General features: G+C 42.5%; 2 protein-coding genes across 10 annotated transcripts in view; one reads left to right on the top strand and one right to left on the bottom strand.

Annotated features, from left to right (window-relative positions):
- The window catches only part of LDB3 (LIM domain binding 3), a 114804-nt gene extending 110782 nt beyond the window's left edge, over positions 1-4022 (bottom strand). For 8 of the 9 annotated variants that reach the window (XM_064430102.1, XM_064430105.1, XM_064430106.1 and 5 more), the window contains exon 1: positions 3817-4022. The gene's annotated coding sequence lies outside the window, so the exon portion shown is untranslated. Of the gene's footprint in view, positions 1-3536; positions 3637-3816 lie in introns of those variants that run through there. The other variant, XM_064430103.1, reaches the window with a different exon arrangement.
- A 143-nt stretch (positions 4023-4165) lies between these two features.
- Positions 4166-13612, top strand: part of WAPL (WAPL cohesin release factor) — a 133363-nt gene continuing 123916 nt past the window's right edge. The window contains exons 1-2 of the mRNA XM_064430071.1: positions 4166-4305; positions 10284-10411. The gene's annotated coding sequence lies outside the window, so the exon portion shown is untranslated. The remainder of the gene's footprint in view (positions 4306-10283; positions 10412-13612) is intronic.

Below are 13612 nucleotides of genomic sequence, written 5' to 3'. Positions count from 1 at the left end.
AGGACATCAGAAAGGATCTGAGAGATCCTTCAGGCTGAGTGGCGAGCTAAGAAACGAGAGCGGGCATCGCATTCGGGACTCAGTCATTTGAATGAAATGTTAAACTGAGGTCACTTGTTCCTTCTCCTTTGGTTTCTGTCCATGTCTGCACAAATGTTCAGCATAGCTTGGCATTTTGAAAAGGAAAGTGTAGAGGATATGCCAGCGTCCTGGCCAACATTTCCCTTCAACACACCAGGACCACAGCTCTTTCATGCATCTGCACTATCCCTACCAGGTACAATTCAGATAAAGAATATTCCAGAGTTTTCTTGCTCTAAGCCTCTCCAGTGTCTGTATCCCCTCTGCCTGCCTGAAGAAAGCTCTGCTACTAATAATGAAGCTAAAATGCTACAGAAGCTCATGCTTAGTCACAGGTCCATTTGTTAGAGACACCCTTAGCACAGGTCTCACCTTGTACAGACTTTCAGTACAATCAGCCTCTAAATAACAAAACTGGTGATCCACCCAGATGACTGTTTCAGCCCTGCCCTGTTTTCAAAGGTGAGACATCAGTGCAGCAGGTACAGTGCCTCCATAGCTACCAGCACAAACCTCAGCAAAACCTTCTGGGAAACCAGAGGCTGAAATAAACTATGTGTACAGAACTGTCAATTTCCTTGTTTTTCAGAGGCTTCTGATGTTTAGATTAGGTTTTAAGTTGCTTTACATAATTGCCTGTTAGTCTGTTTCAAAAATAATTTTTTGTTTGCTCAGATTTTGTTTCTCATGGTGTGCCTTCTTCCCTACATTCTCTGGCTATGTCAAAATCCATGACTTGCTCAAAGCTCCCTCCCTTCAGAGAGGAGCTAGGCTGAGTGCTGAGTCAGATGAGGTCACTGATGTAAGGGGTGACATTTAAACAAAAAACACATTCCAGGCTCAGGGTGACATTTTCTCTACACATATCAAATCAGAGGATTTTCCAGAGCTCCCCAGACAGCCCCCCTCCTGCCCCAGGCTATTCCCAGCTGACTGATGGGAACAGTTGCAAGGAAGCTGGATGGGTACCAGGCACAGGAGAGTGCCACCACCTCGAGCAAATGCCTCTGAGCCCGAGCAGAGCTGTCCTGCCACAAGCCCAGCAGAGATGTTACACCAGCGGAAACAATTCACACGTGCTAGGAGACCATGCTGTGCCCATTGCAGTGAACTGGCTTTGGGAGAGCCGCAGCTGCGTGCTCGGGAGTGCACAGACATGAAGTGAATGAAAGAAAAGCCACTAGTGTCCGTGCTAAATTAAGGTGGAAGGAAACAAGTCATGGAAATTCCAATTGTTAAAGTTGCTACTACTTCACAAAGCTGGGCACATTAGTCAGGGGTTATATTTTAGCTCCTGTGGCACACGGGAGACTTGAATTACTGTTACTGCAGCAACAAGGTTGTATCATTTGGGTCATCAAGGATTTCAGAAGTGGATTGCTGGAGAGCTTGACTTCTGAGCTGCAACAGACATCTCTGGCAAACAAAAAGATGCATACAAGGTCATGGTTCCAATGTTTTATGTTTAGGCAAGTGCAAAATTTGTGCTGTGCATGAATAAACTATCATCTCCTCTTTAATAGAAAGATGTTAAACAAGCTGGATAGACTTTCCCTTAGGGAAACAAAACCTCACCAATCAATCAAACAGACAAAGAAACCCAAATAAAAACCAACCAACCAAAAAAAAAAACCCCAAAAAATCCAACCAGGCAAAAAGATTGTCTTTCTTTCAGCCTCCCTCACCTGAGGGAGTGGCAGTACAAGAAGGCAGCATTCAGCTGTATGACAAACACACCCTTTTTGTCCCATGGATTCCTCACTGTCCCCAGTACAATTACCTACAATCCTTCAGAAGAGTGGGAAAGTGAGGTGAATGGAGCCTTTGAAGAAACTACTCACTAAACACATGCATGAAGAAAACTCAAGCTTTGAACCAGTTGTTTAATACAAGCAATCCTAGAGTTTTCCAAAGTTTTGAATCAATCCAGTGCTAAGTACATTTCACATGAAATCAACAGCTGTATTTGGGAACTGATCTTCATTGTCATCCCCAGGAGGAAATAGTACACATTTACTACATATTAGTTAAGTAGTGCTAAGGAATTTGAAACTGACATATTAGAGATGAAAAAAAAAAAAAAAAGCTCTGAATTCCTACCTTGCCAGTGGCCAACTGAATATAAAATTAATTATCAATAGCAAAGAAATTTTTCCCCGCAAGTTCAATTGCTTCCAAAGCAAGACTGTTCTGCAAAAGAGCTCATTGGGATCTCCTTTTCTTTACTGCTGAACTCTGAACTAAGTTGAGCTAATCCTACTTGTACTTCCACGTTCATCTTTGTTTTACCTATTGATTTAAAATCCTTCAATTCTCACAACCTTAAGATTTCTGAGATAATTTTAGCCCCTTTATCAAGTTGTCCTAAATCTTGATCTTTCTCAAGCTGCTAAATTTTCTATCACACTTGGCTTCATCACATTCTGCTTTGTCAATACCTTACTAAGACTGTGCTTTGTGGGTTCCAGAAAAAGCTGATAATGCTGGGGAGATATGCTAGAGCAATATAATGCTAGAATATTATCTCCCTTCTCTATAATGTAATGCCTTCAGAAATGCAGCTCTAATGTTTCCTGTCTGGCTGTTTGCTGCTGCCAGTATCTCTTTACCAATTAACTGAATTTGCTATCTACCCCTCCCTCTAGATCTTTCACCATAACTATTTCCATCTTTATCAAGGGAAAAAAAACCCAACGGTGTATTTCTCACTGTTTTCCTCTGCTGCATGGCCTTTTTTCCCTACACCAACCTCCTGTCACTACCACAAAAGATTTGGTATACAACACAGTTCAGTCAGAATTAAACTTTTAAAGATACAAAGATTTTTTTGGTAACTGTATTAAACTGGAAATCTGTGGAGAGACAGATTCACTGTGAAAGAGAAGGGGAAGATATCTTTCCAGACTGTAAAGACTTAAGTGTATGTTAGTAAGTTCTTAACTTACCAGCTTTTCAGTCATTGTTTTTAAAGACACTCACTACACCATGTAATACTTAAAGACTTCTATGGTACTTACCTTCTCATGATAAGAACATTTATTATTTTAAGGTAAAAAACATCTAAGCACCTGTAGTTTAAATAATTTCCTGCTTTTAAACATAACCACAGCACTTAGGTTACCCACTTTAGGTGAGAAAATGAGTCAATAGCAGCAAATTGGATTAAAACACAGGGCTCTGTTTCTAATACATGTACTCGAGGCAGAAAAAGAAGTCTGCAAAATGTTTTGCTGTTCAGCTTTCATTGTTGTTCTCCACCTCTGGGCTGAAACCAGGAAAGTTTACAGCAATCCCGTGAATAGTGTAATCTGCGCCGTGGTACAAGGGAACCTAAGTGACTATTTGGCCTCAGGAAAGAGAAAACAGCGAACGAAAAAAAATCCAAACAAACCCAAACACATCACAGCCAGCACACAGGGACCAGGGGCTGAGCGCTGACATCGGGGTCACAGGACCTGTTAGAGAGGAGCAGGCTGTGCCTCCGGACAGCCCGAGGGGCGGCACAGCGAGCCTTGCGGGAAGGATCCTGTGCCGCCAGCGGCGTTTGCCCATCGCACATTCCTCAGGGATCACGCTGATGTAGCGGTGCGCCTACACACCCACAGGGGTGCAGGATAACTAAGCAGCCTCCCAAAAGTTACACTTCAGCCTCGCCTACTCACTCCTGCCTTCCCAGTGAGGGCTCTCCGGGGTTTAATTTTCCACTACAGACACTGTAGTCGCGGCGCGACCCACCTTGCACCGCAGCGTCCCGCTCAGCGGCACCTCCGGGCCGAGCGGCCGCCCCCGCCGCCTCCGGCCGCGCAGCGCTGCCCGGGCCGCGCCGGGTGGGTGCCGGTCCCGCCCCCACGGGAGCCGCGGCTGCCGCACCCACGGACATCGCCCCCGCAGCCAGGGGGGCCGAGGGAAGCGCAGAGGCCCCCGCCCGCCCCGTGGCGAGGGAAGAGCCGCTGCCCCACAGGTGGAGCCTTTAAAGCGCCCGGCAGTGCCGCGCTGAGGGAGGCGGCCGCTCCCCGTCCCGCCGCGAGGGGGCGCTGGGCGGGCGAGCCGCCGCGGGAGGGGATTTGCCTCAAGCGGTGGCGCAGGGACCCATCCGCCAGAAGCCGCTGCCGGCGGTGTGTAAATATCCGAGTTTGGGCCGAGATCACCTCGGGGCCGCGGTGGCAGAGCGGGAAGGTTACACAGAGCTGTGGGGAGCGGTTCGGCCGAGCTCCGGGGCAGCAGGTATCCCGGGGGGCGGGCGTTCCGCGTCTGAGCCCTCAGGGAAGGATGCGAGGGATGAAATGGCGGCGGGAGCGGGGGGGCTGCGCCCGCGGGTGGGACCAGGAACGCTCTGGAAGGCGGCGAGGGCGGCCCGGAGGAGCTGCTGTCCTGCCCAAGTTCAGCAAAAGCTCTCGAACCTTGTGCGTTAATGAATTGCGGGCTTGGAGCCCGCAGCCTTCAGCCCTTCGCTCGCCGCCGGAGCACGAGTGAGAACGGTGCTTTCGTTCACTGACCCGTAGGAAAAGTGGAAGCGAGGTTGTTTTCCCCCACTGATTTCACTGGTGCTGATAAGCAATGGTCGTTTTAGTTAAATGGAAAAGTTAAAACGACGTCCCGAGAGAAGACAAAGGGTTTGGAAGACAAAAACGGCAGAACGAACAATTTAATTGCCCACCAGGATACTGATGCTCAGATGATTTTAAGAGTTTGAGCCTGGTGGTGCCTTCACATGGTCCTGCTGAGTGCTGTCAAGCACCAGGCAGCCCGCTCCGTACATCCCTCTACTGAGCAGTTCTGCTTGGTTTGCCTTTTTGACTTTTTATGTTGTACTCCCCGAAGCAGCCTGCAGAAAGTCGGCTGTTTTGTCAGTGCAATGACAGAGACGCTGCTTTGTGAGTTTGTTAAAAAAAAAAGAAAAAAAAAAAAAGGCGCCTGTTCCCGATCATCGGAGCCCCCTGGGATTTACCCAGGAGCGAGAGTTCCCCGGGCTGGGAAGGGCCCGGGCCGGCGGCTCGGTCAGCACCAGGGACAGGGCGGCGGCGCCGGCCCGGGGAAAGCCCGCACTGAGGGGCTGCGATAAACACAGCAGTGGAACCGCTGAAGTGCACGGCCCTTTTGAGAAGCTTCTCGGCTTCTGCCTACTTAAAAGTAGGTCTTAACCTTAAAAGGGTCGCAGTTCATGTTTAGTGTTTCTCGTCTTATGGAGCCTCAAGTCTCTTTCTGCTTTAAGTCCAATGTATAGGATGCATAGACAAGGCCAGGAAAAACCGATCTAAATTATTTCTGCATTTATCTTTGGCCAAAATTCATATTCATATGGATTGCGACTTAATAGTAGTAGCAAAAATATTCCACTGACAAGTTGGCTTATATCCCCAATGGAAACATTTTGTGTCTTGTGATGAGGTGAGCAACCTCATAAAGTAGCATATTTGGTGATTTAGGCTGGAAAACATGATCCAGATGGTGGGAAATTATGTCTATTTCATGATGTTCTGTTAGATTATCCCATTCTATGTGTGATAGAAAAAAAATAATATTTAGATTTAAGGACTTATATCTGAGCCTTTCCAAGGCTTTCAATAACCTGATTTTCTGCTCTCTGGTAAAAGTATCAGCAAGGATGATTGGGAATTGGCCAATAATCCTGTTCTGATGGGTGGTGGATCAGTTCAGTTTTGCTTCAGACGTTGTTTTTGTTTGGAACAGGATGAAATACACAAGCTTGTATGTTTCTCCATAGGTCACTCGAGGCTGGGGAGAAAGTAAGGGAGCTCTACCTGCTTAGCACTCTCTAAAACAGCCTGCAGGCTTGTTCCCAGAAACTTTTGCCTGCCATTTGGAGGGCCAAAATCCTCTGTCCCTTTTTTCTAGAAAGCACTAGTGACAGTATCAAACACATATTTTAAATGATGTTTCAGAAAAATGGCCTTGGAATAGTTCCCTGAAACACCATTGGGGTCACCACTCATTACGAAAAGCTGAGCACTGAGCACTGGCTGGGCCATGTTGTGCAAACAATCCTATTTGCTTTCTGGAAAGTAGCTTACTGATAGATTTGGCTGTCTGTTTTCCACAGTGACTCACTCAGTATGATCTGCTTTTGACCCATGAGTTTCAGTCCAGCCTGGTCAATTTCCTTTACTGGAAAATTCAGGTAGTTCTGTCAAGGGCTAATTTCTGCAAGGCTTTCTGCAAGATCTTTTATCCTTTGTTCTAATCACAATCTGATCTTCCAAACTGTCTCATCAGCTGTTCAGCCTCAGATCAGTCTCAGAAACATTGTTTTTCTTGTAAATAGGCCCCTCATTTTCCATAAATTTCTGCAGTGTGGTTTCATAAGGTTTATCAGGTACTTTAGTAAGCTGTCTGCACAGTTTATTTGCAGTAATTTTAAGCTGAAGGTGCAACCACCACGGATGGAAACTTAAAAGAATGACTGCTACCCAGCAAGGCTGCCCTCCTCAGGTACTGAGTGGCTCCTCACCAATGATGATATTAGGAAAATTATCAAGTAAAGTACAGACATTGCAGCACAATATGCTTTCTCCTAGAATAATGCTTTTGGCATCTCATCTCACTCCCTGCCCAGCTGAAGGGGTTCAGACATAAACTAGTGATGAGTGTGGCTGTCTGAGAGCCCCTACTGAGGAACAAGTCACTGGGCAGAAGATCCTGCCTTGGGTTTGGATGGGCTGTGTAGGTGTTACTTCTCTGTGGCAACACTGATGTGACTGTTCAGACAGAGCATTCAGAGAGTGCAGATCTGGCCTGCACTTGCACTGTCATTCATCCAAACTGTAACAGCTCCAGTGAATGAGGCTGTTCCATTTGTGACTACTTAGCAGTTCTGTTTTTCCCAGTTCTTTGCACATGCTGTGTAAGGGGGCAGGAGAGGCAGTGGTTTGTTCCTTCTGACACTGGCAAATAAATGGGCAATTTATAAAACAACTCACAGTTTTCAATTCCCTTCTGACAAAAGACTAGAAGGAATTTCTTTAAAATTAGGACTTTAGATATGTCCAGTTAACAGTCTGATTCATGTGGGATTGTGTTCTGGCATTGGCAAAAAAGCTGCCAAAGGAATCTAATATTTTGGATTTCCAAAATTATTTTCTTTTGCAGAAAATCTTAGGAATGTGTGGCGAACACAGCTCAGATGAGGATCATATTTTTAGTGGCTTAACTTTATTAATTTTATCCTTGTAAGATAGAGGTTCATCATTCCTGTTTTCAGTCTTAATAATTTTGCAGGCTTCCTAGCATTGCCCCCATATAAGAGCAAACAAACATGCAAACAAAATAATCAAAATGTGAAGCTGTTACATACACTTCAATAGAACATTGAGAATTGCAATTCTAGAGTGTTGCTCAAACATGAAGAAGAAGGCTGTCCACATGATAACCTCCCTGGACTGTTCTATCATTTCCCTGGGCTATATTATTAGCATAACATTGCTAACATTACAGGATAAAGCAGAGTTATGGCAGTAGGTAATTCAAGAGGGCCTGTCAGCAGGATGATCCCCAGAAATGCTGCTTGATTTATAACCTCACCACTTTCATGCTAAATTTGGGCTAATCTGGCCCCAAAATGTCAGCACAAATGTCTTGTGCGCTGATTTTAGATAGAAGAAAAGATGGAATTCTCTTAAAAATTAATATTTTAAGTTAGTTTGGCTAAAAAAATGGTGTCCTCTGAATTCTAACTCCTTGTTTAACTGTAAATACTCAGCTGTAAATGCAGGCTCTTTGTATAAAGGGAAAGGTGAATCTCTTCCCAGTTATTTCCTTTGGTATTTCTCTGCATTGAAGATTGATTAATCCATCATTGCATCTTTCTTACAACAGTTTGAGTATGCAAAACCTTCCTGAATTTGCCCTGCAGCACTCCAAGAGTAAATGATATGACCTTTTACAGATAATTTGGGTGCTGCGCTAAATCAAATTGCCCAATGCACAGAAGGAGTTAATGCCCTGCTGTGACTCAGAACCATCTTTGATACTTGCCACAGTGTCAATGAGTAGCAGCTTTGTTCAGTTTGATTACTTGGTGCCTTGAGCTGATGATTTTTTCAGTTGAGCCCATTGATTCATTGAAGCAGTTTTCATTGGGATGAAAACTGGGATAAATTTTGCTGAGGAAACTGTGAGCTAAGTTTAACTTAGCTGCTGCTGGAGCCTGAGTGCTGGTATATGTTTTTCTTCTTTCTGGCATCGCAGTGCCCAGCCTTGAAGAAAGATCAAGAATGTCTTGATGGTCAAGGGCTAAATAAACAACTCGCTAGACGGTAACTGAGCAATCAGCTCTGTCCCTGCACAATGTTTCAGGCAGTAAGCAGAGCAAAGGACTAATAAAGCAAGGCACACCATGACAGAAAAATGTTCTAGACCGTATCTGTACAATCAAAATAAGTAAAATAAATTTATTTTGTAGCTTTATTGGCAGTTTCAGTAGTTGAAAACTTGTTTAGGGCCAGCCAAGATTTCCAAGTGAGTTTCAGTGGGCTCTGGGAAGACAAGTGTGATACAAATTCAGGACCCTATTGTATAAGTGACCTGTTTCAATTCCCCCATTATTTAAAACAGTGCATGAGTTAAGAAGAATAGAACTCCCAGACAAGTCAACAGGAATGTCTTATTCTTTATTCCATTTCTGTTATTTTGTTCTTCAGCCCTTTCCTTTACATGCTGGATAGAAGTTGTAGAGGGAACAGAATAAAAGTTTCAGTGATGAGCTTTTTTCTACTCATGAGCTCTTTCAAGTCTAGATCAAGTAAACTAGTAACAGTCAAATTTTACTGAAGTCAAATAATTCTGCTGGAACCAAGCCACTAGCTCTTGGAAGGAGGAAGCAGAGAAAGACAAGTGCCTGCAAGTTAGTCACATGTTGAAACAGAAACATTAAGGGGTCCTCTTGACTTGTCAAATCAACCAACATTTTGAGTGTACTGTGGTGTAACTTGCACTTTAATAGCTGTGAGTGTCACATTTGGGTCTTACAAAGATTTTTGGTTGAAGTTCAATGGAATGTCCTTTGGACCACTAGAAGAATTTTTCAAATTTCTGTCTCCAGTCCTGAGATACAAAACTGGAGAATAAATACTAGTATTGTGAAAATCTTAAGCAAGTATCTACAAAGACACAAAGTGCTTGGTAGAGGATGCTGCTTTATTGCCACTGGACTTTTTGGTTTTTAACTGAAAGATTCAGAATTGATTTATGATCCTCATGAATTTGTTTAATTACCATGATTTCTGTTCAGAGAATTCCCCTTAAGTAGTGGATGAGAAACCCAGTTCTCTCAGGATCCACCTTGTATGGCTGAATTCTCAAAATCCTTTTGCTGTAAATCTTTACTGGTGTCATGCCATTCCTACTTGTATGGCTGTGCTGGTAAGACATCTGGCCTCGACCATCTTTTTGTCTAAAGAAATGCCCTGATCCTAAACCCCAAATCCTGGGTTTCCCAGAAATGGCTTCCAGTGACGCTGGACAGTCAGCTGTGTTATTTTGAAAACTCCTGCAGTAATTTTATTTTTAAAGCTGGAATTCAGGCAGCTCACTCTGTTGCCATGTTCATGAACTGCTCTGAGGAGCAGCTCTCTTTGTACTGTGACCCAGTGGAAATGGAGCAGGTTCAGCTGTGATGGGACTCTTTCAGAAAACAGCACAATGAAGGGAAGCTGCAAGGTGCAGCTCTGTGACATGAGCTGTGGCCTCCTTAGCCCTGTCTCTGGCATCATTATGGTCTGGCTCCTGGCAGTGAGGAAAATCAAGGATTCAGTGAAAGGAGCAAGAAGATGGTAACCCTGAGTCCCTTTTCTGGCCTACAAACAGAGAGAGAAGATACCTGTTTCATATGAAGTTACTGTTTTTCAAAATTTTTGGATTCCCTGATTTATTTGCAATTAGTTTATTTTGATGCAGTGCTAATGGGTATCCTGAATTGTATTTTCTTATTTCTTTCTTTTGCCTTTAGTCATAGTCTACCATCACAGTTTGAGTTAAAACAAGAATTAAAGTGGGTGTGATTTATTGAAATGGAGTTTCACATCGTGTTTCATGGAATTTATGGGGTTCTAATTTCTTCAGGTGAAAAAAACCTGGTATCTACAGTGCCTAAAGAGAGCAGCTCTTTCTGTGTGAAACGTTCTTCTCATCTAACTGAACATAATGATCCTGAACCTGAAAGGCTGGTGTGGCTTTTTCTTTTGCAGAGGAATGATTTTCAAAAGGAATCCATGCAGTGAATGTGATGAACCACCAATCTGCCTGATGCTACTACCCCAGCTCTGTCCTTCATCAGATTAAGTTCTCTTCTTACTTCACTGAGCAGCAACAGAAAGTGAGTTTTAACAAGTGCATCTGGAAAATAGCACTTCAAATAAGATCTATCAATACACATTAAGGGTTCTGCCGTGTGCTTCTGCTACTCAGAGGCTTCAGCTGAGGGCAGCAGCATCAAAAGGATTTGTATTTTTAAATCACAGTTGGAGGGTTATTATAAGCCCAGATTCCATCTGTTTACGTGTTAAGGTAGAAGCATAAATAGTTCCTTTAAAAGCCAGGAGAGAAGTGTGTTTAATTAATACTGGTTTTGCCACCTGAGGCCATTGGGGCTGCTTGGAAGGGGGTACTGGAAGTGTGAACTACTAAAAGTTAGAAGAAGATGGTGATACTGCTGGGAGGGCTTGAAAGCAGGACTGTCCACGGGATGAGTGTCAAGGAATGCTCGACTGCAGAACCTGGCAGGTAGGAGAGCTGAGTCCTGATCAAGAGATCAGGGTTTGAAAGGGAAGTGGGGGGACAAACAGCTATTTCTTAGCAGCTTCATGCAAAGTGTAAGCAAGGGCCTTCCCTCTGGCCCTGTGGGTTAATTAGAGAAGAGTTGACTTATTCCTCATTGCTGGAAGTAGGGAAAATGAGAAGAATCTCTAAGAGATGTGGATTGAGCTAAGCAAGATTTCTGCAGTCTGCACAAGAGGATAAAGGTGAGCAGTCACACTGGAAAAGAACTTGTAAGTTTAGATCTGAAACTTTTTGTCAAAAAGAAAACAAATTTTTCTGTGTTTGTTTTTAAACCTTTCTTCTTTTCTTTTTTCTTTAAAGGTGAACTTGCATAACATATCTAATATAGACAAATAAGGGAAGAGGTATTACTGAAAACATTGTCATGTGTTCTATTCTGTGGTTATGTGTTTATAACCTTGACCAGTCTAGTGTATGTTAATACTGCTGGGACTCTGATGAGAATTGATTTCCTTGGAGTCACAGGTCAGCACTGGACAGTTACCTTAGAGATTCTGGCATGCTGTGATAATAGCCACATGCTCCAGCCATTAGAAATGCTTTTTTTAAAGAATATAGTCTTATTCTTGCCTTCTTTCCTTCTTTTCATGGTGAGCCTCACTTTATTCTTAACAGTTCTCAGAGTTCAAGCTTTGATGAAGTACCATATTTTAAATCCTTTTATATTAATGGAGCTCTTTTGTGCATGAAATTAGAAGTTGGTCCTGAAAGTGTAACTCATGTCTGGACAGGGCAGAAACAACTATCTGATGTTCAGAGCTGGCTAAACCATACAGTGTTCACTGATTTTCATTCTAGGCAACATTCAGGGAAGTTTGTGGAAATCTTGCTGGTTTGATTTTGTAGTACTTCACCCAGTTTACGTTACCCTTGTTTCCTGGATGGCACTGCTGGTCAAGGATTCCCTTCTTCCATGAACAATTTCTGCTCCATTAAAAGAGCGGAAAACCGTAAAAATGGTTCTACCACCTTGACTTTGCTAACTTCAAGGGACAAACCTTTATATTTTATATAGGGCTTTTGGTCAAAAACATATACACAGTTGCATGCTACATATTTTTCTTAGTTGCAACTTAACAATAAAATGCCTGATTCTACTTCACTCATGTTACCTATAAACAACAAATAACGTCTGTGTGGTGGGCATCTGTAAATTACTTCTGTTGAGAAAAAGAATGACTATGCATCCCTTATCCCTTTCAATAACAATATGTGTCTTTCATATGTGACAGTGTAGTTTAGATGTTTTGATAATTGTACAGTAAAGGAAGAAAACATGAATTAAAAAAATAAAAAAAAATATTTCCAGTTGTAAACCTTGCAACAAACTGTAAAGGCTAGTTGACAGTAGCCACATGATGATGAAGAGCATATTATCTCTATTTCATAGGCAGAAATACTTAGATATGAGAAGATCAGGTAATTTTCCCAAGGTGACACACAAAACATGGAAAAAATTAAAAACAGAATCTTGAACTTCTGATTCAAATGTGTATTCATTTTTTCAGGACTGTCATTCCTCCACTTGGTAAGGGTTTGCATACCAAAGTGCTTGCTGCTTTCTATACCAAATCAAATTTGCAACTCAGCTCACCTATCAGTATTAGCCTTGGCTTTAAAAAAATCTGAAAATTAGAAAAAATATTAATATAAATGTCCATGGTGTTAGCAGCAAATACTAGTCTGGAAAAATATTTTTAAAATTCACTAACTTTTAGTGCTGACCTAACATACCCTTAACTCCTTTATTTCACTTGTGTGTCCTGACGGGTTGTGTAAGTATTTATGCATATCATTAAGCATATGAAAAACTTAATAAGAAAGTAGTTTCACCAATTTCACAGCAAAGGGTGCATCTGGGTGTGTTTCATTCATTTTTGAAGTACTGAGGCTTTTGAGAGAAATGCTGTTACATTAGAGATACTGATACATTAGAGTCACTTTTTTTGTAACCTTTCAGGCGTGGCACTGTGTGGAAGGGTATAGATTTTCCTTTTTATTTTTCCAGTCAATGAAAACATTGTAGCAATTGTATGTATCCCCATAAATGTCCCACAGCCTATTCAGGAAATATTTCTCTACAGAACTTTACATGGGAAACTGTGTGCTATACAATGATGTAGTCTCAGATTTTTGTGTCTCTTTCCAAACCATCTTCTTGTACACTTGTGGAAGTGTAAATGTTGAGGGAAATGAGCAATGGCTTTGCTTTTACATTGTGGGCAAAGCATGCCCCACAAAAATTCCCCTTAGCAAGTTATTTCCATAGGTGTCATGTTTATTTTTTATGTGCATGATGAGCTTTACTCTCAGGTTATGTCTGTGCACTGGCACAGCTTAACCAGAGCTGCAGCTCTCTGCTCTACACCATACCTGAAGCTTGAATCAAGCCTAATCAAGTTACACATTCTATCTATCTTCCAAGTTACAGGCAGCATCAGAAGACCTACTTAAGCCATTTTTGCTGTGCTTCTGAGTCAGATCTGGTGGATTATGACTGATGTAAGTAAGCCAAATGAAAGTGGCTCTTCAAAGGGTTCTCCCAATAAAGTCTCCTTGGCAAGGGATGGCTAAGATTTTCCTGAAAGTGACTGAAAATATCTTTGGTACTAAATCTACATAAATACAGGTGTTTGTCTAAGTTTAAAAAGAAAACAAAAAAAAAAAAACAAAAAACAAACAAACAAACAAAAAAACAACAACAAAAAAAAAACCCACACCAAAAAAAACCGCCCAA

This window comes from Passer domesticus, chromosome 8 (assembly GCF_036417665.1).
Source record: "Passer domesticus isolate bPasDom1 chromosome 8, bPasDom1.hap1, whole genome shotgun sequence".
Classification (NCBI taxonomy): domain Eukaryota; kingdom Metazoa; phylum Chordata; class Aves; order Passeriformes; family Passeridae; genus Passer; species Passer domesticus.
The sequence above is the reverse complement of the archived record's forward strand: the minus strand, read 5'-3'. Positions and strand labels throughout refer to the sequence as shown.